We start from the raw sequence: 19,961 nt of genomic DNA, 5'->3' as shown, positions 1-19,961 counted from the left end.
GCGGGAGAGGGGGGGAGGGGGTGAGGTGTCGGGGGGGGGCTGCGAGGAGGGGGGGCGCCCCCCCCCCCCCCCCCCCCCCCCCCCCCCCCCCAGCTCTGGCTTGTCTCTTACTGTTTTCTTGCAAATTTACTTCCTTATAAGCAGGGTCTTGTTTTTTCTTTTCTTTTAATTCCTTTTGCAACGTTTCAGGCCAGTCTTACTGACTTCAAAATCAGCTTGGTAACTATTTTATTTAATACTTGAAAAAGTAAGGGAGAAGCATGAAGTGCTGAGCTCCCAGTGTAGTGGGTCCACTGAACCTCGAGTGTCTCCTCTTTAATGAGCAGCCTCCGACTTGTCTGTGTTCCTCTGTCTCTCCCCGTGGGGCCCCTGCTCACTGCCGCTTTAGGCTTTGCTTGTGGCTTCATGGACTTTTTCGATTTTGAAACAAAAATTAAACTCGAGTGTGATGCGTTTTCCTTTACCCACTCCTCTGTTCCTTTCCTACGCTAATTGGTGTTAGCTGGCTGTGAGAAAATGGGACTGAACTTGGACTTTTTTCCCCACTGGGTATATATGGAACCACTGGAAGTTCTGATAGAAGTCTAAAAATAGAGTGGGAAGGCAAACCCTGTGAAAGAGATAAGGAAAAAGGAGGAGGAAGAGTGAAGTGATGGGCAGTCACGTCAGGACGCCGTCTCTTAAGTTGAGCTCGCTTCTAATGCATAGCCGGCAAGGACTCAGAAAGGTCCAGTTCTGTTGCAGCCTTTGTAAAGGATAAAATAAAAGCAAATGCAAAAGTTTGCCTGCCTTGTTAATGAAGCCGGGCTGATTCAGAGCACAGATAGGCTGGTGAGCGCCACTTTGTTCTTACTTGTAATCATTTGTGTTTTGTGTCTAGGTAATTTCTCTGTTCACCCTCGGTCTAGACTGAGAGGTTCGGATGAGCTGTTGAGAAAGTTAGGCTCATTTTGACTTTAGAGGTTTGATAGTCATGATATCAGACTTGAGTTCTCCAGATTTCAGGCTTGTAAACAGAACAAAATGAGACCCTTAGTCCTAGGTGAGTTTGTTAGGAAATCACTGAAAATACATTCCTCTTATTGACTTGGGAAGAGTTACTGTCTAAACTTGGAGGAGACTTTTCCTTATGCTGTCAGAGGTACAAACCGTTACTTTTATTTGTCCTTCATTGATCTGAGAGTTAACCTCTTTTTAATGTAGATTTCAGGCCGGGAGTACAGGCTGAATCTGGATTGCTTACCTTCCCTGGACCAAGTTGTTCAAGGCACCAGGGATTGATTCATTAATTAAAATCAATGTAAATGGATTTGTAAGCCTCCTGTAACAGATTATCTTATTAGCAACCACACAGAGCAGCCTGTGATCGGTGAGGAATGTGTTTGTTGCCCTAGGTGAAAGAGACCCCGACTGATGGACTCTTTGGGGCTACTTTGTGAGAAGCCCGGTGGCTTTTGTGTGGAAGGAGGGAGCCTTGCTTTAACCTTTATACCGAACCCTCTCTTCCTATGGAAAATTACTCTTAGTACATTTGCCCCAGAAAGCTTCCGCTCTGTGTTGAGTGTGTTCCGTGTCTCCCGGCGATGGCTACATCTCTCTCCCGCCTTTTGCATTCATGATCTCAAGGACGTTTTCATGTATTGGCCAGCTTTTGCCTGTTTCCAGGCAAGATTCCTGCTGAGAAGGAAGAACCAGAAATGAATTCCCATTTGATAACAACAAAATGCTTTTTTTCCCTTGACCCAAGCAACCAACAAGCTACAGAAAAGACAATTATCTGTTATTTGAGGATCTGGCTGTACAGCTGTGCTCCCTTGGAGTGAGGATTAAGAAGACAAGATGGTACCTTTGGAAAACCTTGTGGCTTTAACAAAGGTCAGAGTTGATTCAGCTATCATTGGTATCGTTATTTTTTGTAACAGTGCCGGGCAGGTAGATATCCTTTACAGTTAGACCAGCTTGCCCACCTCCTCTGTGATGTTCTGATCAAGGGCGGTGGGGGTGGGGTGGGGAGGTGGGGGTGTTGGGGAGCGGAAACGGACATCTCACCCAAGCTGAGTTGAACTGTCTCCTGAATATTTTGGAATGGGAACGGCAATCCTCACTCGTCCTTGATGCTCACATTATGTTCAGGGAATATCTCACCGGGGAGATTGTTGACTCGTGGGTAGAGAGAACCATGGAACAAGACTACTTGGCAGAGAGAAAAGAACAAAGCAGCTGTGCAGAGCAGGAGATGAGACACCTTGGGAAAAGTCTCATTTGTGGATGGTTTTCCGTTTCTTGGTTTCCATTTCCCATAAGGGTTGGCTGCAGTTCTTGACTCGGGGGTCTTCTGATAGACCCCTTGGCCTTATAATGAACCCAGGCTCCCCTGTCCCTTTCCCCACCCCTTAGGTTCTCAGGTGTGTGTAACTGTTAATTGAAACCAAATGGTGTCTGGCCGACTAGTTTGCTGGGAAATAGGCCCTGTGTGGTGTTTTGGAGGAGCCCCAGTCACGCAGGGCTGCTGTTCTGGACCCCATGCCCCAGGGTGGATTCGGTCTCAGGAAACCTTACCTGGTTCTCTGGGTATTCAGCCAGCGAGGTAGGAACAGTCTAGGTGACGTGCTTGATGTGTGTCTCTGACTGGACAATTTCAAGGCCTCACCTAGGCTCTGCTGCCACTGGATTGGCCTTGCGGCTTTAGGTTTGTATGGTGCTTCCTTTAGGCTGGTGAGGAATTTCCCCCTGTCATGCCCCAGGGCGCTGGGATGATTTGGTTGGCTGAGCACCTGGAAGGGAGGCAAGCCAGGTGTGTCATTGGACCTGAGTGTCCTGCCTGGTGGCACCACCCCTCGCTTCCTCCCCTCCCATCTCTGATCAATGTGGAAAGCATGCTCTCCGTGGCCTTCGGCGAATGCTTCCTGATGAGAAATCCTGTGTGTATATTGGGCACGTGCTTCCAGCTCCCTCCCAGGGAATCTTCCAAACTCATTGGATTAGCAAATGGATTAAATGGCAGCTGCCTCCTTGAGGAGACCAGTAAGATGTGTGCCCTCGGGGATGGTGGCAGAAACCACACCCTGCTGCCTCCACTGCTCCCCAGATTTGGGGGTGGGGGCGGGGGTGGTGGGCAGGCAGTGGCCATGAGGAGGGACGATGATTTGGATGAGACTTAACATCGGGAAATAACAAAGTAGAAGCTGTTCAAGAAGGTAGAGTTTGTTTTGGAAAGTCCTTGTCAGGCACACTGTAGCAGACGTACGTGGAGTGTTTGCTGGCTCGTTTTACAAAGTTGAAGCCGTTTTTAGTTTAGGCTTGATATGACATGTTATGTTCTACTCATTTAGTTGGTAAAGTTTTGTCTGTATAGTTAGAAAGTGGAAATAGAAAGTGGAAAGCTGGAGGGTTTTCTTTCTCCTGTAAATTGAGAGGCCACGGGGAGGGGAAACTTGGTTGAACGTTGTCGGGACGTGGCTGTGACGAGCGTGGATTTATGGAAGTGTGTTCCCAAGAGTCTAATAAAAAAGAACGTTCATCTGGTGCTTTCCAGGTCACACGCTTCTTTCAGCAGGCTAACTCTCTTAGCCCTCATGACAACTTGCCTTTCACAGATGAGGAAATGGGGTCTTGGAGATGGAGGAGGCTTAACCAGGATCACACAGCCAGTGAGCCTGGGGCGGGGGTGGGAAAGGGCAGAGAGCCGCCAGCACGGAAACTGGCCCCAGGATGCTGTTGAATCCTGCAGGAAGCCTCCTTTGCTGTGCACTCTACATCCTGCTGGCTCTGGGTGGGGGTGAGGGGGTGGAGGGAAGGATGTGTTAGGACAGGGCTATGGAAGGGTGACCTGGGGGTCGGGGAGGGCAGGCAGGTGGGGTCTGGGGACAGGAAAGGAATAGTTTGAAGCTACCAGTTTAGACAGGTCTCTGCAGTGTTCAGAGCTAAGAAAAAGCAGGAATGGACTCAGATATCTGCCCACTGGATTGCAGACCAGGCCAAGTGTCTTTGTCGGGCAGGGAGGGTTTTTTAATTGTTTCTGTTGTTGTTCTTGTATTTTTTTTTTCCCCCTAAAATTCTTATTGTTGCTATTCAGCTGGATCTTCTAAGTCAGACTGGCCAAAGGTGATGCTTGGGCCGGGGTCTGAAACCTTCCCAGGAGATTCTTGTTAAGGTATCTGAGTCCCTCTTAATTCTTGCTCCAGGTTTCTTTAACTAGGAAAGTTCCATAAAATGTAGCTACTTAACATCTCCAGGGAGCTTGTTAGACTTGCTGAATCTGAGATACCCCTCCCCCTCTCATCTCCAGGCCTGCTGAAGTAGAATCTTCATTTTAACAAGATTCCAGGTGAAAGCAAGCACAGTACCATTAAGGGAAGCACAGCTAATATGGAAATTTCAGGGGACTGTGGGATGGGGTAATTATACTTCCTAGGGTTGTCACGTGTCTTTTGAGTTTCCTTGTCATATAACCTTTGCATTCAGAAATTGATTTTAAATCTGATTTATCAACTCTTCCTTTATGTTTTCTAGTTTTTTCATTTGCGTGTGGACTATAAGAGAGTCTTACACTTTAAAAAAAAGGGAGGTCATAATGTACTTTACAGAGTTGACTGTGTCTAGAATTTTTTTGGTGTATAAAGAGTGAGGTAGGGAATCCAGACTTTCATACCTAATGCTTGGCTTTTTCCAACACTGTTCATTGAATTTTTCTCCACAGATCCTTACACTGAATTCATACATGTTTTATTATCTATCCGGAGCCTTAATTACTATAGCTCTGTAATGGGTTTTTTAATATCTAGTACAGCTACTCATTTCTCTTTATTCTACATTTTAAGATTTTTTTCACCCTGCCTGTTCTTACCAGTTTGGTTATTTAGATCTATTTAGTTTTAGAAACACTTGGTCTAATTCCAAAAAGTTTTCAGAATCTATTTTTATTGGATTCTATTATGCTTATAGATGAGTTTAGCCTCATTTATTTTCAAACATTTTTGTCTTTTCTAAATTATATATAGTAGTTACTCAGAACATTTTCCAGTAATTTGTCATGCTAGCCTTTGTATCAGGTATTCTGAAAGTTTTTCAGAGGGAGAAGCAGACTCCCCATGGAGCTGGAAGCGTGATGTGGGACTCGTTCTGGGACTCCAGGATCATGACCTGAGCTGAAGCAGTCGCTTAACCAACTGAGCCACCCAGGCACCCCTGAAAGTTTTCAGAATCTATCTTCTATGGGGTTATCTTTAGAGAGACTCTCCCTAACCTCATTGTCCTACTCAGTAGGTGTCTGTTCTCTTTTCTCCTCAGCCCAGCTCCTTCTTAATCTGAATCACTACGTCCTGTTCATTTCTCTCAATAAAATTAGTTCGTTGATTATATGACTTACCCTTTAGATTGTAGGCCCCACAAGGGGAGGTTCCATGTCCGTTTTTGGCCAGCGTAATTGCTCAATGTTTAGGAAATTTCTGGCAGTTGGTGCTTCGTAAATATTTGTTAAGTGAGTTGGAATGAAAGAAATCCCACTATCAAGAGCTTCTGGCCCGTTAGTTGAAGATTAGCTTTGTGTAGAATTGTGTGGATTTGAATCCCAGTTTGTGTTTAGGCGACCCATTTGAGAAATTATGTATGTCATATATAAAGTGAATGTGTGGTCTTGGGGGAAGCATTAGTTATCTGTCACTGAAAGGAGGACAGGCCCAGGAGTGTTTACACCTAGGAGAGCTGGCCAGGTGGTATGAATTCATTATGGAGAGTGGGGGCTGGTGACCACCTGTGTCTAGCACAGGCCTTGTCACTGAGCAGGTCATTTTCTTGGTGAATCATGCTCTGACTCAGATTCTGCCACTTCGAATGTAGCAGCATCTCCCTTTTAGAATTCTCTGTTTATGCTACATCCTTTTTCAAACTAGGGAAAAGAATAGATTACTGCACAGAACTTTGGGTCTTTTTTCTGTTTCTGAAAGTCCCTTAGAGAAAAGAGTATCACCCGGTTAGCAGAACCTTTCATTTTAGGCACGGTTACCTGACTTGTGAGCTCCTTACAGACAGGGACAGAATCTTCACCTTTTAATAATGTTAACATCCAGGTGCTTGGAAGAAGGCACGTAGCAAGGGGCACCAAACTGTAAACCTCCAATATGTTTTTACATGACTAAAAAAGTGACGTTTTATCCGTGGAGTGCAGTGGAAAGAAGTTCTGCATATATTTTAGTTTCTGGGGGCATTCTTAAAAGTTACACTGGCCATCAAAAACTTTCCCTTCTATGATGGGAGAATTTCTAGAAACTGTCTTTCTCGACTGTCATCACTTTCTGTCACCCTGAGGTGAGAAGGGGTGGGGTACTTGGATGGGGTTGGTCAGTCACTTAAAGCACGGCTGCTTTTGCTGCTTAGTCTGTGATTTCAGGTCTATGTTCGGGATAAATCGAAACTCCTGGAGCATTTGAAGTCTTCAACAAATTTGGTGCCCAGGGAGTTCCCAATGTTTTCTAAGAATGTGGACTCGAAGAACACAAATCTGTCCCACACAGGAAGTTGGTCTTGCAGATTATAAGTAGTTCAGCTGATTGTTTCTTCAATAAAAATATTCAAAAGTGGTCATTGTAGCTGCACTGCCCTCCTCTTCAGTCACCTTTTTGAGCTCTGTTTGAGGGTCTGTGGAAGAGGTTACCCTGGAAAGGACTGAGCGAGGAGGAATCGGTCTCTGGCCAGGCCCGCCTTCCCATTCAGCTTTGGAGCAAAACCATAGCAGTCTCCACCTGGGCCCCTGTTGTCCCAGCCCCTTTGAATTTGTGTTTGCTTCTTCGTGTGTACCCTGTACACTATTTGAAGAGTGTGTGTAAGCCCATCGTGTTTTCTTTAATAAAACTGCATTTATCTTTGTGTGGGACAGATTGTGTTCTTCGAGTCCACATTCTTAGAGAACATTGGGAACAGTTTACTTAGATTTTTCTCCCCCCCTTTCTTTAAATAAAAGCTTCCTCTGATTTATCAACTCTAAAACTGTTGAAAGTCGGTGGAAAAAGTTGGTTGAAAGGAGAAGGCACTATTTTGGAGTGTTTTAATTTAGTAAGTCTCTTTTGGAGTGGTAAGGGCTTTTACTTTCCTAGAACCTGTATCAGACAAAGTATAACGAAGATCCCAAACCTAAATCTGCTTTTGATCTGGGAAATTGGATGTATGGAAAGACCAAGGAGGGAGGTTTGAATAAATGAAGTGCTGCCATGTTGAAAGTTGTTCTAGGCTAAAGGGAAAATTTGAATAATTGGAGCGAGTGGTGCCTGGGAGCCCTGCCTATCTTTTTTGAGTTCCAAAAGATGGTGTGAACTTTGAATTCATTGTATGCCAGCATCTGTGTGGGGTGCTGAGGGGTCAAGAGAATGAGATCGCCAGGTTAATTCAAGGATCATCAAGGAGCCAGGGTAGTGGGAGAGAGAGAGCTGTGTTAAGGAGATGATTCCACTCTCCTGTTGTAAGGGATGTGTTGGGGTGAGGGAGGGTCTGCCAGAGAAGAGACTTGGGGCTGCGGGTCCTGAGTTCAGTACCACCAGTTAAAATAAAGACAGCTTACATAGGGAATGTGAGCTGCTTGTCCTTTTGGTCCCCTGGACCATGTAGACAACACTGAATGTAAACAAGATGAAATTCCAGTGACTGACAGTATAATGCAGGAAACGTGACCCGTTGCAGGGTTGCCTGTAGGAGCTCTTGAGGGCTGGTGTCGTCACCCCTATCTCTCTCTGGCTGGCCCCAGAACCCTTCTTTTGATCTGCTCCTGGGCTCTCTAACTGGAGACCTGGAGGTGGAGCCACACTCTGGACTTCCTTTCTCCCTGGTATGCCCTGGAATGGTGGATTCTGCTGCCAGCATTGGAAGGCTGCCTTCTGGTCTGCCCCTTGAACCAGACCCTTTGTGTTTTCTACTTAACTGTGTGTGCCATGGTTGGTACCAGCTCGCAGCTGGGTAGGGCGCCAGCGTTGGAGCTGACCCTCAGTCTTAAACTCTGGGAACATCACAGACAGGTTAAGTAGTTTCCCTCTCCTTTTTGGCCATTCCCCAGACAGGTCCCCAATCACAGCTCCCTCTTCTGCTTAGTGCTATCCATCTGAACAATGCTTAGTGCCTTAATGTTCTCTTTGATCCTTGGAACAATGCTGAGCGTAGAAAGTGTAAGGCTAGTAAGATTCATTTTAGAGAAGGAAGATTTGAAGCTCAGAGAAGTGCCCTGGATGTGTAAGGGGCAGAGTCCGGGAGGAATCCTGCGTCTTTGTCAGGTGCTCTTATGGCTGAGTGGCAACCTCCAGCCAACACCGTCTTTCTCCCAGGCTGCAAGCCTCAATGAAATGTCTCTTCCGCTTCCGAGAACGATCTTGCATATCGGTAACTTCCTTTCCATTCCCTCTGAAGGTACGACCATCTTCTCTTGTCTGGATTTCTCTTCCAACTTAGGAGTCTTCCAACCGAGTCTTCCAACTTAGGGATCTGTTGTGGTTAGTAGAGTTGCTATACCATCATCATTATTCCCCAGTCATTTGTCTGTTGTAGTTCTTATGACCAGCATTATACTTAGTGCTTTGCAATGGATTTAATTTTCATAGTATTTCTGTGAAGTAGGTGCAGGTAGTAGTATCACACCCTTCCCTCATTTAATAGAAGCAGGGGCACAGAGACATGACGAACCTTGTCCAGAAAGTGCAGCTAGTAGGTTTCAGAGCTGGGATTCAAACCCAGACTGTCTGGCTTCTGTGGCTTTTAGCCACTACACCTGACCCCAGACTGATTTCTCAAGAGGCTCGTCTTCCCTATCTCCTTCATCACCCAGCCCGTGGACACGTCCCCTTGAGGGCCCAGGAGTGTGTGGTCTCCGTGTGTCCTTCCAGCCCGGCGTCCTACAGATGGGATACTGTCATTTCCCACATAAGCCATCCCCATACCATTCCCTGTTCCTGGAAGGCTTCCCTGAGAGAATGAGGACTTTGGTGCTTGTTCCGCTGAGGTTGTGTATGACCCCGTGCACGTCACTCCTGCTGGCTGAGCCAGGGTTTCCCTGCCCAGTCCGCGGAGAAACCGTCGCGTCGCCTGCTGGTGTTGTAAGATGGAAGTGGTGCATCGCGCACGCTCAGAGAAGAGGACCGTCTTTGTTGTCCTTCTGTCAAGTCCTTGTTTTCTCTGTAGCCACCTCCTTCAGGAAGTCTTCTCCCAGCCCCTTCTTCCTTTATCAGAAGAGGATCTTGACTGCCTGTGGCCCATCAGTGTCTTCTTAATGGCACCCCTGCAGTCCAGCAGGCTTTACCATTCTTTGTTGATGTCTGTCCTGCCTCCTGAGCTGTAAGCTCTCTCGGTGCAGACTGTGGCTCGCACACCTTCGTATCTGCCGTGCTCTGCGTGCGGCTGGCATTCAGAGTATATCTGTGGAGTGGGCGAATGTGGGGCCACTGGAACCCAGTCACTGCGTCCCTTGGACAGCGGGGTGGGTGGTACCCAGTGTGAGCTGCGGGAGTAGCTGTCTGCTGCATCGGCTCTGGAGGCTCTTTCTGTTAAGCTTCTTTCCAGGTGCAGCTGGAGAGGATTCCTCCTTTTCAGACTGAGGCGAATGGGATAGTGCAGATTTGTATAGCCATCTTCTAAACCAATTAGCTAAACCTCCAAATCCCTGAAAGTGGAGTGGCCCTCAGTGTGCTTTCCTTTTACCTTACCATACTTTGTTTTCTTTTATTGTATTTTAAGGATTGTTATTTGGTAAGGACCATTTTAATTATTGTTTAAAACATTTTAGTTTGAAATACAGTTGAAATACAATATTGTATTAGCTTCAGGTATTCAGTGTGGTAATTAAGTAATCAGGTATGTTATGAAATGCTCCCCATGATGTGTACCATCACCATCTGTCATCATGAGACGTTACTGCAGTATCATTGTCTGGGTTTCCCATGCTGTGGTTTTCATTCGCATGATTTACTTACTTTATAAGCGGAAGTTTGTATTTCTTAATTAACCCTTCACCTGATCCCCCCCCCCCCTACTGTGTCTGGTGCCAGCTAGTTTGTTCTCTGTATTTATGAGTTTCTGTCTGCCTTTTTGTTTTGCTTCTTATGTTTGAGATATAAATGAAATCACGCAGTGTTTACCTTTGTCTTTTAGTTCACTTAGTATAATATTCTCTAGGTCCATCTGTGTTGTCCCAAATGGCAAGATTCCATTCTTTTTTTTATGGCCGGGTAATATTCCGTCGTATCCCCACACCACAGCATCCATCCGTCATCCGTCAGTGGGCGTTCAGCTCGCGTTCACATCTTGGCTGTTGTAAATAATGTGGCAATAGACACAGGGGTGTGGGTGGCTTTAAGAATTAGAGTTTTCATTTTCTTCGGTAAGTACCCAGGAGTGGAATTACTGGATTCTAGGGTAGCTCTGTTTTCAGCTCTTCGATGAACCTCCATCCTGTCTTGCACAGTGGCTGCACCAGCCTGCATTCCCACCGACATAGCGCACGGACTCCCTTTTCTCCACATCCTCGCCAACACTTGCTGTTTCTTGTCTGCTTGATGTTGGCCATTCTCACTGGCATGAGGTGATAGCCCATTGTGGTTTTGATTGTGGATGTGCTTTTTAAAACCCTGCATGGCTTTTAGAGCATGCGAAGAGATGTGTTAGAGGAGCCTGGCTTCTGGCGAGTCAGACATGCATTATGTTTATCCTCTATTATGGCTGCATTGGCTTTGTGGTTGGTTTGTTTTGGGATTCCCCCTCCACGTACCGAGACCAGAGGAAGGTCGTGTGTGGACTGGACCGGCCTCCTACCAAGCCAGGCAGATAGCAGTGTACCGGCCTTCAGTTGGGTATGTGGAATTTGCCAGAGGAGCCACTTTGGGAAGTTACGGATGACGGAGGTGTCTGAAACGAGGTGGTCTGCATCGTGTGGATGAGAACGTCCTGGTCCTCCCTCCTGCCTCCCTGCCTCCTCTCCCACCTGTGTCTGCCTGCGGTACGCTCTTGCCCATGTCCCGCTCTGGTTTCTAAAGAGAAAAACGTACATCATTTCATAGAAACCTTCCCGGCTCCTACAGGGCGCTATATCCCCTCCTCTTCCTTCGTCCCCCACCGATCACACTGACCTCTCTCGGATTGACCCCTTTCTCCCCTCCCTCTGAACCTTCTCGAGGACAGGAACTTGGTATCCCGCCCGGTACACACATGCTTGCACAAGTCAAAATGTTTGGGTGTGATAGTAATAGCTAACATTTGCCAAGCACTGCAACTGTTTTATGAGTGGGCGACCTGGTTCTGGTGGTGGTCACTCATTTCCCAGTATCTTCAGGTTCTCTTTGAGGACACTGCAGAGCTGTCCAGGATGGAACAGAATACTTGTGCTAACCAACACATACACCATGTGTACGCCCAGCCGTTTGCCTCGCAGAGTAGATACCGGTGGGTACCTGTGGAGTGACGGACTGACTGACTGAATGAATGAATGAAAAGAGCCTCCATCTTCCGGGACGGAGAGGTGGAAAGGACTAAACTTCTGTACTGCTTTTGAAGCTGAACTTGGTGTTCGGCTCAAGGGCTGAGGCAGGAATGGAGCAGACAGAGCTCTCTGGGCATCCACATTTCTTCCATGGAGTCATTTCTGCTCTTGAGACCAGCAGGTTTTCTGTATCCTCTCACACTTTCCCAGACCTTATGTTTCCTTCCCTGTTCTTTGGAATCCTAGAGTTACACTGCCCAGTTTCAATCAGACATGGACAGTGTACTCTTAGCTTCAAAATCCTCCCCTCACAAGCATCTGTGGAAATAGTTGTTGTCATTGGAACATGAGGAAGCCCAGGGAAGAACCTACATGCTCCCCCAGGTTAACCAAAGTCCCAGGGCTGAATTCTACCTGCCCTTGTGATCCCCCTTGATGGAAGAAGAGTGGAGAATGGCGGTTGTCAGCATTTTGCTTGCATTTGTATGTGTCTGTCCAAGCAAACGATGAGAAGGACCAATTCTTTGAAGCACTTGACATGTAGAGAAATGAAAAAAAACCTTGCCTTAGACTGTGAGAACAAGGCAGCACAAATTGCTGAGAATGCTGGGTTCTAGACCAGCTGCTACCGGAAGTTGCGTGTCCTGTAGGTAAATTCTGCTCATAATTCCTAAGGGTGTACTTTTTTTGTACTGCAGTTTTGGACTACTCAAGGGACATTTTAGCTAAAATATATCAAATGAGGTGATAAATCATTTTTTTACATTGTCTGATGAACTCCATTGCCTGAATCTCTCAAATAGAATCTCACTTCTGCCCCTTGTGTATCTTGCTGAAACTTTTAAAATAAATCGAATGAGCTCCGTTAGGCAATACGGGCTTGTGTTCTCACCATGCTTATTTACAAAGGCTGGTGGAGTGTCAGTGATGAAATCGAAACTTAGTTTGAACTCAGTGTGCGAAACAAAATAAATTTGACTCTTTTGAAGTATTACATAAATATCTGTCAGAGCCTGGTACCAAGTACCGAGGGATTTTTAGAGCTGACCTCACTGAACATTGAATTATATCATAGGAGATACATTTTAAGTGTTTTCCTTCTGAAATAAAAGCTTAAACTGGCCAGTGAAAGTACTTCAGCTCCCTCCGAATTGAACATTTTCTGATAAGAACTGTTACCCAACTTTAGAATAAAAATTTCCTGTTGCCTTAACCTTCAGGTTTCTGGGTTAGTTTAATTGAAGGGGTTTCCGAGGCTGTGAGTGAAAGGTTAAAATAGACAACATTTGCAACTATTTATGAACCAAGGTTTTTGGTGTATTGTAGGCAAAATAAAAGAGAAACCTTTCAGGAACTTCGTTTGTGATTTAAACCTGTATTCATGAGAACAGTTTCCTTGTGTTTATAGTAAGTAAGCACTGTAACTTAAGAAATTCGAATCCCACCTTTTATCTGTTTTATTGCATATCTGGTTTATTACATGTGAGGTTTCCTCTGACCGGATGGTTCTGCTGTTCAGACCATCATGGTGGCTGTTTCTCAGTGAGACAGTGGAGCTTCTGGGCTGCAGTGTGCGTGTCGACTTGGAAGCTTGTCACAGAGCCCCTTTCCTGGCTGCTTCTGGGACTCTGCAGGTGCTCTGGGGTAGCCAGAGCAGAGGTGATGCTGCTGATGCATGTGGCCTGCAGTTCCTGAACACTCCAGGCTTGAGCTGGAGGGTCAGCCTGGCTCACACCGGTCAGAGGAGCAGTGGTCACCCTTGTATCTCCTCACCTTCTCTTGACCATCCCCTTCATCGCTGTGTTACTCTGATGGGAAAATCAAGAAATGGTTTGCTCTAAGAAACATGCACTAAGAAACATGCCCTAAGAAAGGGCATGTGACTGGCCCAAGGTCCTCTCTTGACCTTGACCCCAGGAATCTTCACCATGTGAGTTGTTGCACTTGTGGATCTCAGTTGCTGTGTCTAGGAGGAGGGTTTTGATTTATGAAACTGTCTCCAAATCATTGGCTAGTTGGAGATTTTCCAGAAAGTTTAAGTCTGGGAAAGAAATAATGTTTGTGGCCCTTTTTCCTTAGCAGAAGCATAATGCCAGCAGAAGACTTGTTTACTCGTGCTGCTGTACTTGTGTGACTGGATGTTTGTCTCATGGTTTGTGGAGGAAAGCAGTTGATGTGTTTGTTCTTTTGAAAATACTGGACTGAGACACAGCATCACCCCTTTCACTCCTTCTTACGCTTTTGCTTTGGTGGCCAGCCAGCTGCCTGCCTCTGTCAAAAACAAAATCCCTCTACCCAAGGACATGGTGGAGCTATCTGCAAGCCATTTTAAGGCACGTATTCAGATGTAATGGTGACATTTGAGTAAGTTTTCATGAAGTATACACCAGAACTTAAGGACTTCACTCACCAGGCGACCTTCTCAGCTTAACTACATCACTCATAGGTGATTATCTCTGTGCTCTACTTGTTTGTCCCCCCCCCCCCCCTTTTTTAAGGTCTTATTTATTAGGGAGAGAAAGTGCGCACAAGCAAGGGGGAGGGGAAGAGGCAGAGGGAGAAGCAGACTCCCTGCTGAGCAGGGAGCCCATTGTAGGGCTGGATCCCAGGACTCTGGGATCCCGACCTGAGCCTGAATGAGGCAGCGGCTTAATGGGCTGAGCCATCAAGGGGTCCCTCTACTTGTTTGTTCTTTCTTTTCCCCCAGCTTGTTTACTCTTAATGTATTTGCGTTCCTAATCTGTTTAATTTCTCCTTACAGCAAAAATGGCTGGAGGGGGCCATTTATGGCTCTGAGGTAGTCAGGAGCACCTTCTAGAGAGAGAGAGAGCGCAGGTGAGAGCTGAAGAGTATGGGAGAGGGAAGCATGGCAGTAGGCACATTGAAAAAGCTTGTCGAGTTGGGCCTCTTGAGCCCTCGCTGCCCTGTTGCTTCGAGGGGTCAGCACCCTGGCCTGCATGGGGGGGAGCACACACTCGTGGTCGAGATATGGCTGAGATCTTTCTCAGGCATCCGCCTCTGTTGAAGAAGACAGGGAAGAGTTGTAGAAATACTCTTGAGAAAACTGACCAGTTTCACTGCTCCAGAGTGCTGATCTGTCTTCATACTGAAACTGTATTAACGAAGAACAGATTTACCCCAAGGATTCTGGAAACATGAAATCGTAGGCTGTACCGGTTGGTGGCATTGGGTTTTAGTTTTAAAAAAAACTTCCTTTTGGGGGCGCCTGGGTGGCTCAGTGGGTTAAAGCCTTTGTCTTCAGCTCAGGTCATGTGGGATCGAGCCCCACATCGGGCTCTTCAATCAGTGGGGAGCCTGCTTCCTCCTCTCTCTCTGCCTGCCTCTCTGCCTACTTGTGATCTGTCTGTCAAATAAATAAATAAATAAATAAAATCTTTTTAAAAAACAAAAACAGAACCAAAAAAAAACCCTTCCTTTTGTTCCAGTCTGTGCCCTTGGTCCTGGCTCTGCTCTCACTGTTCCCAGTGTTCCTTAGAGGACAGGAACAGTGAGCAGGGATGTACACCTTGGCTCCAGCAGCTGCTCCTTCCGGAGTCTGTCTGCGGGAGCTGGGGCTCGCAGGGTTGATGGGGGGTCCTACCTGGGATCGTTTTGCTTTGTAGTCGGAGCCCAGAGCAGAGGACTTCCCTGTGGAGTAGTTGTTCCCTTGGCATCTGTGCAGTTCCGTGTGGCACTGTTGGAGCCCATGGTTGACCCAGTAAGGCTTTTGAACCCTGCACAAGAGTAGAAATGTGCCTGCTTTTCTTGAAGGTGCAGAATGAGTGAGGTGAGTGTGGATCAGCTCCGCGGATGGTTTCGTGGGTCAGAGACTGTCCTGCTGAAGGTTTATGACTCTGGTATTCTAAACGTCCTTGACTGCGGTGAGGCTGGAAGAAAATTTTATGTACTGTGGACCTGAGTCTAAATTGTGTAGCTTTTCGGGAGGCCGTTTTGACAATAGGGATTTAAGTGTCACATTTGTGTCCTCTGGGATGGGCAGTTCTACTTAACAGAAGTGACTTTAGGGAAAGAGTTGGGCTGTGTGTACAGGAGTGGCCCTCACCATACTGTTTGGTATAGGGACAAACTGGGACTTTAAGAAATTCACTGATATAGGAATAGTTAAGTGAACTTCAGTAAAACCATATTCTGAATATTAGGAAGCCACCGAAAGTGAGGAGGTGGACTTAATGTACTGTGATGAAGAGATGGCAGAGGGAATATGTGAGAGTTGCAGATCTGTAGGTCCTATGATCCTGTTTTCAGTGTGTGTGTGTGTGTAAAATGACTACACCTTATATCATGTTTTTATCGCATTAATGTGGGGAAAAAATCTGTGTCAGGTGCTACTAGTGATCATTTATTTGGGATCATGGGAGGACTCTCATTTTCTGCCCAATACATTTCTGTATTGTTTGTTCATAAATGACGAACCAGAAAAACGAGATATTTAAATTTTACAACCAGCTTGACCCCCTTTTTTTCTTTTCAAAAGGGAGCTTTTATACCTTTTAAAACTTCGGAACTGTAACACGTCTCTCCCCCACCCCTGGTTAAACTTAAACAACAGTAATAAGCAGAGAAATAATAAAGTGTTAGTAATTCATTTAAAAATAAGATGGTGTTTTGTGTGGATGCTTCATGGAGATAATGTGGCAACCATTGCTGGGTCTCCACCACGTGCCAGCTCTTTGGGTCACAAGGCTGAATGGGACTCGGTTCCTTGTTCTTGGGAGAGTGCACTGCCAAGTGAGGAGTGCGGTGGTCCCAGGGGAAGTGTGCGTAAACTGGATGACGGCTGCTAACTCACGAGGGCAGCCCAGTGCCCACCGCGAGAATGCAGTGATTCTGGTTGTGCAGCCTGGCAGGGAGGAGTAAGAGCCTGGTTGGGCCAAGCGCTGTTCTAGGCACCAGGGGCCAGAGCGGTGGACAAGGCACATGAGATCCTGGTCTGGGGGAGCTTCTGTGCAGCAGGAGAGTGAAGCAGACATGTCTCGAAGGTCACGATCAGTGTGGTGATGAAGAGTTGAGACCGTGCCTGCAAGCATTTGTTGCACATGAGTAAAGACAGGGAGGTGCAGTGAGACTGTGCAGGGGAGAGGGTGGGTGGGAGCTGCAGGGAAGGCTGTGGTGTTCCGGGCAGAGGCTCCAGCTGGCAAGAGTCTTAGGGTGTGATCTCGGGAGGAGATGGTCAGGCCATGTCAGAGGTAGTAGAATGAACAGGACTAAGGATTGTAAGCAACAGAGATCATGTCTAGAGCAGGAGGTGGGAGAGAGTGATACAGTTATGAAATAATACTTGTTCATTGGAGTCCATGTTTGTCCCATGCCACTTCAGGCCACAGCTGGGGTTTTGCCCAGCTCAGCTTCTCCCTGTCCTCTGGGGTATTGCGTATCACGAGCCGCCCCAGGAACCAGATGGACCCTTTGCGCAGAGGGCCTGGCTGGCAGAGCTGAGGTCTGATGGCTTGACCAGTCCTCTGCAATACACACTTGAGTCCTTTTGTGTCTGCTCACTGCTTCCTGAGGGAAGGCACAGATGCAGCTTCCCATGTCCCTTCCTCCTTGTCCCTGAAGACTGAAGACAGGTCCTTTACTCTCTCAGGTTTTCCTGAGCATCACTACTAGGAAACTGGTAAGAAACAAGGGTAACAAAGTAATAAAGGCAAAGTAACAAAGACAGCAAGGTAACCAGTTAACCGCGGTAACAATGAAGCAAGCATGGGGCCCGTGGGAAGGTTCTAGTCCTACAGTCCTTGTTCTGAGCCTTGGTCCCTGACTCCTGGTTAGGCAGCACCAGGCTTGCTAATCTTCTGTCCCCAGGGTTGAGTGCGCCAAACTGTCCTCTCTTCTGAGGTCCTCCCTACCTTTTTCCCCTACCAAGGGCCCTCAGCTCAGTTCTAGGCCCGAAGGCGTAATGACCGTACTCTGGCCTAAAGGTGGAGTGTCTGTTTCCAGAGCCGTTTGGGCAGTCTGTGTCTTTTGAGGGACATTCTGTATAGTAACCCGATAGGAGCAGTCTTCTTATTTCTTCATGGAATCACACTATTCCTCCTTAAAAATCTCCCATCCACCCACCTGTCCTTCCATCCCCCATTCCTCCCTCCTTCCACCCATCTAATAATTTGAGCTCCTTGTCGCAGCAGACCCCTCTTCTTAGCTGTAAAAAAAAGTCAGGGGGCTCTCAGGTCTCCCCCCACCAGTCTGACCATCGTGCATCTGGAACCTGGCTGCCGCTGCCTCCTGCTCGGGGTCCCGTTCGCTTCTCTGCACGCACACGGCTTCAGTTCATGCTCGCGTGTGGCTGATGCCTGAGCCCTGCCGCCTCACTTGCTCTGTGGCTCTAGGCAGGCTACTGGACTCCATGTCACCATCCTCATTTGGGAAGATGGGAATAACATACTTGTGTCCAAGGTTGCTTTGAAAGACGAACTGAAATAATGCGGGTCAAGTACTTGGCGCGTTGGCTAGAAATCCATACTTGCCAAAATCCTACCACTGCCACCACCTCGGTGCTGTTAGTATTACCATGACCCCTGCTGTCTTTTCTGCCCTTGGGAGCTGTGTCCATCATGTGGGACTACTAGGGGAAACGTAAAATGAGAGTCCAAGTTTTTCTCTGGATGAGAATCGGTCAGATCCATTGGGCGTGGGGTCGATGACGCAAGCGTCGGAGGGCAGCTCTTAACTGACAGCTGTTGAGGGGTGCCAACTGGGAATCCTTCATGGGAGGGGGTGAGTCTTACGTAGAACTTAAACCTGAATTGACGAGAAGCGCCAGCTCTGACACAGACTGAATTGGAAAGGTCTTTGGCTTTTGTGTAGTCAAGAGAATTTTCAGCTGGGGGCCAGATATTTCTTAGGGGTTGGGGGGAAGGATGTGCTTAATGTTGAGGGCCCCCAAACCCATATGCACACCTGGGATTATCTACAGCCTCATTTAAGGTGGTGTGCATTGTCTAATATGCCAGAGGGTTTTTAGATGTGTTAGAGTTTGCTGTCTAAAATGCAGATTCACTTAAACATTACTGGAGGGGCGCCCTCTGGGGTGGCCCAGTTGGTTAAGCGCATCTGCCTTCACCTCAGGTCATGATCTCAGGGTCCCAAGATCGAGCCCCCACATCCATCTCTCTGCTCAGCGGGGAGCCTGCTTCTTCCTCTCCCTCTGCCTGCTACTATGCTCTCTCTCTGTCAAATAAATAAATAAAATCTAAAAGAAAAAAAATTTACTGGGAATTGTGGTCCTCTGTTGGCCTTTAGATATTGGGAACTAAAATTACTACTGCTACCAGATAGGTCATCTATAGAATGTTTTGATGTTAAAAAGGGTTTCCAAACTTGAAAAAGTCAGGAGCTATAGGTTTTACCTGGTAAAACCGGAAAGGCAGCACTGGCAGCATTCCAGCTCAGGCATTTATAGCTGGAGGCTTTTAGTTGCAGGTGACAGAAAAACCCATAAGACCTTACAATAGGGAGATCTTCTGTCCCCCACGATTACACGTCCAGAGTGCAGGTTATCCTGGGGTTGATTAGCTCAGCCACTTGGTGACCTAGTCGAGAACCTGGTTCTTTCCATTTTTTTCACCATACCATGTGCATGTCAGGTCCCTAGCTCATGGTCAGCAAATGGCTGCAGCTGCTCCAGGCATCACATCATTACACCAATGCCTGGAAGTATTTATTCCTAGACACTCCTCTGTCTGTAAGAATGGAATGCACAGTGCGGTAGCCAGGGGAAAACTCTAAAGGTTCTAATCACCTCTAAGGGCTGTTCACCTGCTGTTCCCTGGTCAAGGGAACAGAAGCCTCCTGAGCAACCAGTCCTGGAAGTGGGAAGGTCTGGGGAGTGGAATGCTAGAAACTGGGCTCATATCTGTGTCCTCAGCAGCTTTGGCCTGGTCAGCCTCCAGTGGTGCTTTGGGGAGAGGCTGGCTACTTTATTGTCATAAACAAGAGAACATCATGTGCTGGCCTAAGTACCCAAGGGAGAATGGGGAACCCAGACCCGTGTGGACTTCTCCCACTTTAATTCATTCATTTATTCATTCATCCCAGGAATACTTTTCCAGGGCAGTTATCACAAAATTCCCTAGGCTGGGTGGCTTAAACAACAGAAATTTATGTTCTCCTAGTTTTTGAGGCTGCAAGTCGAAGGTTGTAGACACTGTTGGCAAGTTTGGTTTCTTCTGAGGCCTCTCTCCTTGGTTTGCCGATGACCGCCTTCTCACTGTGACCTCATGGGTTCTGTCTGCTCTGTGTGTGCACATCTTCTCCTCTTAGAAGGCCTCCAGTCATGCTGGGTTAAGGCCCGCCTTCCCAGTTCTTTTTACCTGAGTTCTCTCTTTAAAGACCCTGTCTGGAAACACCCATCAACGTTCTGAAGTGCTTGTGGTTAGGGGCTCAGGATGTGAATTTTGGGGGACACCGTTGAGCTGATAACAACCCCAGTTATCCATTGAGTGCCAGAAGGTGCCAGGTACCATCTTAGGCATGAGGGGCATGGATGGGAGTAAAA

General features: G+C 47.1%; 1 protein-coding gene across 10 annotated transcripts in view; it reads left to right on the top strand.

The window, feature by feature from the left end:
- TEAD1 (TEA domain transcription factor 1) overlaps positions 1 to 19,961 on the top strand; it is a 261,228-nt gene that overhangs the window by 21,890 nt on the left and 219,377 nt on the right. The gene's annotated exons all lie outside the window — the stretch shown is intronic.

The sequence above is a fragment of the Mustela nigripes genome, chromosome 1 (genome assembly GCF_022355385.1).
Source record: "Mustela nigripes isolate SB6536 chromosome 1, MUSNIG.SB6536, whole genome shotgun sequence".
NCBI lineage: Eukaryota > Metazoa > Chordata > Mammalia > Carnivora > Mustelidae > Mustela > Mustela nigripes.
The sequence above is the reverse complement of the archived record's forward strand: the minus strand, read 5'-3'. Positions and strand labels throughout refer to the sequence as shown.